Below are 9,581 nucleotides of genomic sequence, written 5' to 3'. Positions count from 1 at the left end.
AATAATTCTGCCGTAATCAAAGAAGGCTGTGCAGTTGCTTTCTGAGTCTTGATTTTAATTTCTGCATAAACGTGCCTAGGAGCAGGGGTGCAGTCAGATGAGCTGTTGTCCCCTTTGCTTTGTGCTCTAGGGAATAAGGTTGTGGAATAAGGCAACGGGCCTCTCGGCAGCCTTCCTCCTCTACTCAGCATTGCATGTATATCGCTTTTGTTCGCCTTCAGCCGTTTCCAGGCCCTTTGCTAGGGGTAGAGCATCCTTGCAGCACCTCTGCAAGTGTGTTTACATTCGCTTGTAGCTGCACAAAATTCAGCCCAGTCTACTAAAAGGAGCATCTCTCATCAGTGGTGTCTTTCTAATTGAATTCGGACAGACATGACCAGCCTGGTTCCCACTGATCCTGCGTTTGGAGTGAATGTTGAGGAAATCATTAGGGGCTTTTGGTTTTCAGCAGTTCTGAAAATTGGGTGGCTGAGTTTGACCTCCCTTCTTAAATGAATGCACTCAGTTAAAAGTATTTTCTAAGAACCTGAGCTTAAAACTCTTGGTGCTCTAATGACAAAGTCCAAGCCACAGCACAGGTGTCTGGATTCCCAGTCCTCTGACTTGGAGAATGCAAACTCTGTGTTCTCCTTGGGAGTTGGTTCAATTTGATCAGGTATTTAGACAGTAGTAATTAACCCCTGGAGACATTAAGGTGCATGAATCCTGAAACAATGAAGTCTAAGGTAACAACGATTATCTAGAAACATGTACCTGACTGTGAGCAAGTGAATATGCAAACAGCACTGATGTAGCACTGTGTGTGTAAATGAATATTAGGATCTTCTGCGGTTTGGTTTCCACTGGCTTTAAGGCAACAGGATGAGTGCAAGTGCCCAGCAGGAGGGAGCAAAGCCATACAGAATGAGATTCAGATTTACTGACTACGTTTCACATAATCCTAAAGGATTTAAAAATAAATCCAACTGCATTGTTGGGTTTGTGCTGTCTGCCTTACCCTTTTCAAAGTGCTATAGATACAGAGAATGTGACCATTTATCTATGAGGCAAGGCATTGTATCTTAACTGATCCTGTTCCTCCTTGAAGACATTTTTTGGAAGAAGTTAATTACACTGACATGTGCTCCCAACTGGAGTGGTAAAGGGAAAACTTTCCCTCTTCAGCCTGTGCTGTGTTGTCAAATCATCTTTCTCCTAATGATGCTTATAGATCTCCTTCGAGTACCGTCTACTGTCTTTAGTACTGCACTAAGGGCATGCTTTAAATTTTACGGGACAAAATGCGGAAGAGTATATGCAGGGTACAACTGTGGCTCTTTAAAACCATTGCATATCACAGCCTGGGAGATGGCTTGGTGGACATCTGCCATGAACTGTTCTCTGCTGTTAAATGTCACCTGCTGGACTACAGTAATCTTCTGCAGTGCTGGAGGATCTGTAGTGAGGCTGTTCTTGCTGTATTCGTTCTTCAGGACTCTCAACCCAGTAGTGTGAAGCAGACGCGTACACATGCTGCGGGGGTGTGCTGGCATGCCGAGACCTTGGGCCGGGGTAACAAGACCTGTAAGAGCTCCACTTGATATCAAGTAGTAAAGTTTCTGTTGAAGTATTGTGTGTGTTTGAGGCCTTGTCTTAACTCTGTTTCTTCAGGTTGCTTGTACTCCAGTTTTGCAGTAAGCATCACAGGTGTATTTTTTTGTGGCTGCTGAGAAGTTTCTTTAGTTTGTTAGGTAGCTGAAGTTTCCTTGTCTTTCACACAGGTATGTTTGGCATTAAAATGCACATACTACTACTAAAAAGTTTCTTTCCAGTCCCTGCTAGAAAGGGAGTTAAATGGAGAAATGCCAGTAAGAAGGCAAAGTAGGGCATGGCAAGAGCTGAAAGATTTTGTTAGGATACTGTATAATGACTAAAAAAGTGAAATTCCCTCCTAAACTTTGACTCTTGCTTCTTTCTGTCGTATTTAGCTTCAGCCTTAGCAAAATGAGAGCTAATTGTGTGTGAAGGAATTAAAAGAACTTGTGCAATACCAAAAAGGAAGGAGATCATCATCAAACTACTCTCCTCTGCTAGGACTGACATGCTAATCCAGGTAATTCAGATGCTTTTTGCCAGAGGTGTGCCTAACTGAACACTGTATCCTTTCAAATTGCTACAGAATAAAGCCTCTGTGGATCAGTGAGAGGGTAACAGAAATGGAAGACTCTTGCATGGCTAGTATTTGTCTTCAAGACAGATTTGTATTTGCCTGGATTACCCAGGGTGTCCTGCCACTTTTAGAACAAGAAAAATATTCAAACTTGATCTTAAAGTTTTGAGCAATAGTGATCTTGTCTTGCTAAAAAAAAAAAATTGTACTTTCATTCCCCTCAATTGATCTACTTCCAACTGCTTGGCTTCTTACTCCTAAGGTTTTGATTCTTCTCTGACAGTGGCTTAATCATCTAAAAAATTTGAGTTAAGGTGTCCACTGCAGGATCAGGGAGGGGAAAATTGTTATGTGACAACAGTCCAAGATAAATGCATCTTTTCAGTCCCCACTTTTTTCGAAAAAGCTTAACTTTAACAGCAAGCTTCACGCTGAGTCAAAGTAGACAGGGGATTGTTTGCCTTTAGCCTGGAGCTGACAAATCTGACAAATGCTTTGTCAAATGCCCTTGTTAGTTCAGCAGAAACATTACTGTATTCCTAGCTTGATTCAGGTAAAACTTATACTACTAGAAGACTAGACATACAGGGAATCTGGGACTAGCTATGAGGAAAGCACAAAGACTCTTTCTACATGTCCTGGCAGCATAAATAGAGTAAATCTTTTCCCTCCCTTTACAGGGCCATTGCAGCCTTGAGGAAGGAAAACTAAGCCTGCTTTTATTTTTTGCATCTTCAAGGCTGAGTTAGAGGCATCTGGGAGGAGACAAATGGGAATCTTGCATTGTCTTGCGTGGATCAATAATTGTGTTTATATTGTGTATGCGTCTTTGGAACAAAGCTGCTTCCACCCGAGTGATCAATGTGATGCCTCCAGCCAGTCCTTGCTATGGGCTGGAAAAAATGGAGGACTCCATTTTAGGAACAGAACAACTCTAAAACCTACAAATTAGACTCTTTGTCCCCTAAAATAGGCAAACTTGTTGCGTTGTCCTTCTTTCTTTCTACTTTTCATGCCACATGAATTAATATTTTTAACATGAGGCATCATTCCATGAGAAGGGAAAGGAAGATCTTAACTCTGTATGCCTTATTTGTAATGTACATACTCGGGTGCATAACTCTATAGGTGTGCCCTGTGTTAAGAGCAGGCCTTTAAAAGAGCATTTGAAGGGCTCAAAAGGGGTAGGAGAGAAGCAATCAAAGTATTTTTCTGGATGTGTCAATAAATGATAAAGGGTCTGTAATGAGAAACTAGGCAGAGTTAATCCATGCTTAAGGTCTTTAATTGAAAGATATGGTCACCAATTGATCTGTTTCAGCATCTGAATCATCAAGAATGAAACTCTCAAGAGGAGATGCCAGTGAAGAACAGCATCAGGGCTGGCTTTGTGCAGCAGCTATTGAGCATCTGTACTTGGTTCAAGCAAGTAAGATTTTCAGATCACGTTATAGCCACGGCAGTAGTTAAGGCCCAAAACTTGCAGGACATCAAGTCTAATGCATGATTCTTGATTGATTATAGATTGGGCTCCTTTAAAAACAAGAAAAGAAAAAAAAAACCCCATGAAGTAATACCTAAGATGGTGTTAAGTAATCTGTGCTTTCATAGGCAGCCTTTAATATCTGGCACATGGCACCTGCATATTTCATCAAATTGAGCCATCTTGAGTATCAAAGCAAGCAGTGAGTCAGTGGAAATACTGCTATGTCAGAATGCAACATCCTATGCCTGATCTGTAGAGCAACTTTCTCATGACAGGGTTTATAGACAATCATCTTGTGGTAAGGCTCAGAGTAGTTTGCTGGTGCTTCATGATTAACTCCTCTGAGTAAGACTTGGTTCTTTCATATACATTTAAAGAATTTTTTTCCCTCACAATACAAGAAATTCCACTGCAAGTGATCAAAATGTGATTATCGCACCCACAGCAAGACAGTTGATTTATATTAGTCTCCATAGCAATAGCTGGCATTCTACAAGTGTATTTTTATTGCTCTGAGCAAGCACTGGTTTTGATAATTGCTGCAATAGAAATATTTTACATGTATGAGTGAAAGATTCTTTTGTAGTCACCAAACACAACTGGATTTTTAATTCAGGAATGAATGATCAAAGACATGCTATTTAATATTCTTTTGGTCTTCTGGTGCAGATGAGTACTATTACACTCTATACTTTTAGTATATATTAGTGTGCATTATGTGGTTATGCTAGTGCTAGTTAATAGGCCCTGTCAGGCTTTGACATCATCAGAGAATTTTATGAAATGTAGAGATCATTAAACTTCTAGGTAATATGATCTTTCTACCCTGAAACACCTACAGGGAGTGGAGCACCTTGGCTTAGTATTGTGACACACACCTGTTTGGTGGGATTCCTTGGTAAACTTATCACCAGTCGCTGAACTGAAGGGTAGTGGTTCTTAGGACTCCCCTTTTCTTTACCTTGGCATTACTGATGAGGTCAATCTGCAAAATTCTGGGCCAAAACTTAAGCCACCTTACACTATACTAAGTTCAGTAAAGGGAGTAAGGGTTTGGATCAGATCATTTATGGGGCTTGTCATTCAATGCCATTCCAATCCTGTTCTGCAGAGATACTGAACGCTTTCTGCGACTCCTGAAGTTGGTTATTTGTGCCCATCTCTAGTTGGAACAGCAGCATGTGTGTATTATTCCCCAAGGAAAATAAATGCCTGGTTATTTACAGACAATGCATTTGCTTGCACTTACCACGAACTTGATAAGCCATGTATGTTGCAAGTCCTCTGCACATATTGAAGATTTCTGCTCCGTAAGATTTGAGGTTACGGACAGGTCTCCTGACGAGGTCAAATGTTATCTCCCTTGCAGGTCGTCCTTGACCGTTCAGTCTCTAAACATCAAATAACATCATTCGGCAAGATCAGTACCTTGATCCATTCAATGCTATGTATATTCCTATTTCTGGAATGATGACTCAGTGCTTGGTGTTTCACTCAAAACTGTTTGGTACAGTCTTTAATCCGCTGTGTGACTAAGGGACCACTAGCAAGTGTTGAAGGCAGGTCTTTTTGAGAGTCATGGTGGAGGGAGGCTAAAGAACTGGAAACTAAACTAAACAGCTGAACAAGAGTACTGCAGTCAGTATTTTAACAGAGCCTTCCTAGAAAAGTATTTCTGCAGTCGCTAACCTCTCACCCTAGAAGTACTCAGGCTGTAACTTCGAAGCATGGAAGGAGAAGTCTATTTGTTCAGCCTTCTAAAATAGAAATCAAAGAGGGCAGCAGCAACACTTGGCAAATAGTTACACTAAAATTATTTGCAAGTAGTGCTTATGACCTCTTTGAGAGCTCTCAGTGTTTTAGTGGGTTAGTTTTTTCTGAACTGCTCAAATGCTTTGTTTCAAATTAATTTCAAATATATTTTCCCTATTTGAGTGCTTTGCCTAGATGCCTGTGTTTTATGACCTAGGCTTCCTGCTGGTTTGTGTCTCTTGTTATTCAGCTACAGCCATAGGACTCCTCTTCTCCTTCATATGATTAATATGGAGGGAAGGCTGTTGAATACACAGATGCTCTCTTATGCCCTAAAGGAAAATGGAGGTCTGAACAATGGCGTCTGCAATGTTCTGAAATGAGAAATGCAATTTCATATTAAAATGTCTCAGAACTATTTTTAAATATTGCTATCTAAAAATAATTAATGCCATTGAAGGTTTCCTAATATAAGCTGTTTCTTAGCAACCTGCAGACCTAAACTTCCTCAGAGGAAATGTAGCTGGGAGGGAAGGAAATGATGCACCTTCTCTTTTTCTTTTGAATACCCATCCCTATTGCAAATTCCCAAGCCAAATTGCTGTTCAGAAAAACAAAATCGGGCCACTTGAGAGAATCTTGTCCTCCCAAGAAAGAAAAAGCATGGTTAAAAGGCTTGATGAACTGCAGGGTAAAGACATACTTGGGGATGACTGGGATTGACATAGGCTTTCAAAATTATGGTGGAATTTTATCAAAGGGTTCCTGAAAGCCCACTCCAATATGCTTCCTTCTTGCTGGTAAGAAAGGAGTTGGGATAAGCTTCAGGGGGCACAGAGCTGCACCTTAGCACAAGCAAGCCTGGAACTTCAGCTAGAAGTGAATGTCTTTGCTCAAGCCTGTACTGGTGTAACTCTCCCCTCTTTCTTCCCCACCATGCCTTCTTGCTCTTTAAAGCCAGGATTTTTATAAGGTCTTGGTTCTCAGACTTCAAGAGAAACTAGTGTCTACAAAAGGTTAGTATGCTGAGGTAACTTTTAAAATGTCTGTGCTAGAAACCTTGAAATCTTAAACTTTTCCTCTCTACTGGATTATTTGTTCTTCAAGTAGAGCTGCCTGAAAAGATTTTTTTTTTTTAGCCTGCAGAGAATGTGAGATTATGAAGAGTACCATGCCAAAAATCTAAAATCTCTAAACATAAAACAGTATTAAAAAGCAGTCAATCTGATCTTTTAAAACCTTGTGAAAATAACCTAAGTGATCTACAACACCAAAAAAACCCATGAAAACCCTCTACTGCAAGCATGTGAAACAGGGTATTCTAACTCTTCAAAGGCTTTAAATTATGTTAATGTAAAATGTCATTGAAATTGATACTTCACAATCAATGATGTGATCTAAATGGCTTTTAAAGTAACTGTTTAGAGGCTTTTGAAAATAGCAATGTCTCTGACATCAGTTTACCTTGCATTACTGTACAACTTTACAAGTAACTACTCCTTGTTAATCTTACCCTTCTCTCTTCAACCAGTCTGGGAAGTGCATCAAATCTAGGCATCTCATTTCTGTTCATTGTGGAAATGAAGCAAGCTCTCTCTGGCAGCACTCTGGTTGCAATAAAGCCCTGTAAAATAAAGTTGTTAACTAGGAATTCAGTTTTCAATCATTAAGATCAGAATAAAGTCTCTATTAAAGTAACAAATGCAGGTAGTTTCTACCCTAAAACTTGGACTCAAAATGTTAAGGATGAAGAAACAAGTCCTGTATGTTGGTCAGCTTTATAGGAGCTGGGCTTCTTGTACACTTTCTGAAAAAGCATGCTCCTTGCCACTCACTGTGTCATAGTTCCAAACGGTTTTCCAGGACCCACGGGTGCTCTTTTCCTCGACAGTTGCCTCACGCCATTCCCAGTTCATATTCAGAAACTGGTAGCCTCCCTCAATGCCAAATTGCTGGTTTCCTTGCGTATTCTGAAACTAGAGAACAAAATTAAACAACACTGTTAGACTTCCAAGTTGGTTATCTCTACAAAGCTTTAGAAAACCACTGCTGTAACAGAATAAATGCTGGCCCACAGGGAGTGCCTTTAGTGACCACAAATTGTCAAAATGACAAAGAATTAAGGCTTCAACTTTCTGGAGTAGTTGTAAGAGTTCTTTTTAATACATTCAATGAATAATTTCTGTTTTGTACAACTGTCATCTGCTGGTTTTAGAGTTTTGTGGATGAGAGGAGTTTTAGATTCCTTTCTACAGAAAGGATGGGAAAAGAAGCAAGGAACACTCAAGAAGCAGGGAATATAGAAACAGCAGCAGTGTATGTGTAACTTGGTCACTATACTCACCTGCTGAGCAAGAGCTGGAGTCAGCAAGAGTCCAAGAAGGACGGTGGTCACAATCTGAAATGAAGATAAAAACCAAAAGTGTAACTGCAGGACCTGGCTGACAAATCTGGTCATGAGTCCTACTGCCTTTTTCCTAATCTGGTGTTTAATGTACTCTTTGGATCCTTTTTTTTTTGTTTCATACTGGGATTACAGTAGTCACCTAAAGTGAGTCATCCTTGCTTTACCCTAGAATAATGCAAACTAGACACATAGTAAGTTGGTTTAAGAGCTGAATCTGAAGTTGCTTCTGAGTCCTGTACAGTCATATACAGGTATTTTACAGGAATGAGGAGAAGGAATTTAGATTTCTTCTGCTTAGGCATTAGAAGAAAGTGGTTGATCCATTAGTGTGCTGCAGTTTTGCGAAAGCATTGACAAAAATGGACATGGATTAGGCTTTCTGTAGATTGAATAATGTATAGTTAAACTTTTAAAAAATCCTTACCTCTTCATCTGATTACATTAATAGCATATGAGTTGCTCTGGAGGAGAAATATCTACCAAGGGAATACCTTTTTGTTATAGATGAGCATAGGCACTTCTGAGAGACAAAGGCAATGGTTTTCAATCAGAGTTTTAGTTTATAAGGGGGGGGGGGGAATTTGGGTGAGAAGGGGGGGGGGGAAAGAGCATGCATACTTACAGTGAATTTCATCTTGACTGCAGAGCTGATGCTAGTGCAGGTAGAATGAACAGTGTGAACTGTTTACCTTATATATGTTTTCAGAGTTAGGTGTGGAAGAGTTAAGTATTCAAATAAAATTATTTAGTAACTTGTATCCCTATCTGTATGCCACTGACAATTATTTCCTGCTGCAACGACTTCATAAATATGGGGATTGTACTTCTGCAAATTTTGACTGCCAGAGTCTGAAAATTATCAGATAAGAATCTATTTGCAGTGAAAAATTAAATGTTTTATAGTAACTTTCTGACATGTACTAATCACTTTTGAAAAGTTACATCAAACTTAAGATGAGATATAGCCTAGGGTTAAAAAAAAGCCTTGCACTAGACAAATAAGAGCCTTTGTACCTTCAAAAATGTACTCTATGTTATCACATAACCATAAGGCCCACTAAAATATATGGCTCAAATACAATGTTGCCACTGAAAATTGTTTTAGAATAAATAGGGAGTTCAAGCTGCAGTACTAAATATTTATGCGAGTCTGTGGATGTCTCTGTTTTAAGTGGCAGCAATTTTCTCACCTTGCCTCAGCTTATTTTCCTATGGTGATGTAAATATTTATTGAAAGAGGTGATCATTCAGTTGAGGAGGTTTTTGAATATGTGGGGTTTGTGTCAAGCGGCTCATTTTGTGTGCAATCTGAGTCTGGCAGGGAATTGCTGTAAAGAGTCCAAAATTACTTTTCAACTGGAATCCTGTATATTATTTTTTTAAAGGGGGGGTGGGTGTTAATATATTAAGAAACTTCTAACCAGTGCTGCAAGTGCAATATTAAATTGTGGTCCGTCTCACCGAGTAGAGTCTGCGAGTCCAAAGGGACGTTTTTTCATACATACCATTAAGCCAAACGGTGGTTATGTTCTTGGCTCTTTACAAGCAGCAGAGCTTGTATAGATTTGTGTGGAAAAAACGTAGCTTTGTGCGCTGGCTCTGAGGGCAGACCGCGCTCACAGTCGTCGGCTTGTGGTGCAGCTGGGGAGAGAAAAAAAAAAAAGAAAAAAAAAAGAGAAAAGTGGAGAAAACTACGCAGCCCGACAGGAATTAACCCTTTGCTGAAGGAACGAAAGAGCTTGCTTTGGGTGAGGTGCCGGAGAAGGGAGGCGGAGGGCGGGAGAGGC

This window comes from Cariama cristata, unplaced genomic scaffold, assembly GCF_000690535.1.
Source record: "Cariama cristata isolate BGI_N322 unplaced genomic scaffold, ASM69053v1 scaffold2487, whole genome shotgun sequence".
Lineage (NCBI taxonomy): Eukaryota > Metazoa > Chordata > Aves > Cariamiformes > Cariamidae > Cariama > Cariama cristata.
The sequence above is the reverse complement of the archived record's forward strand: the minus strand, read 5'-3'. Positions refer to the sequence as shown.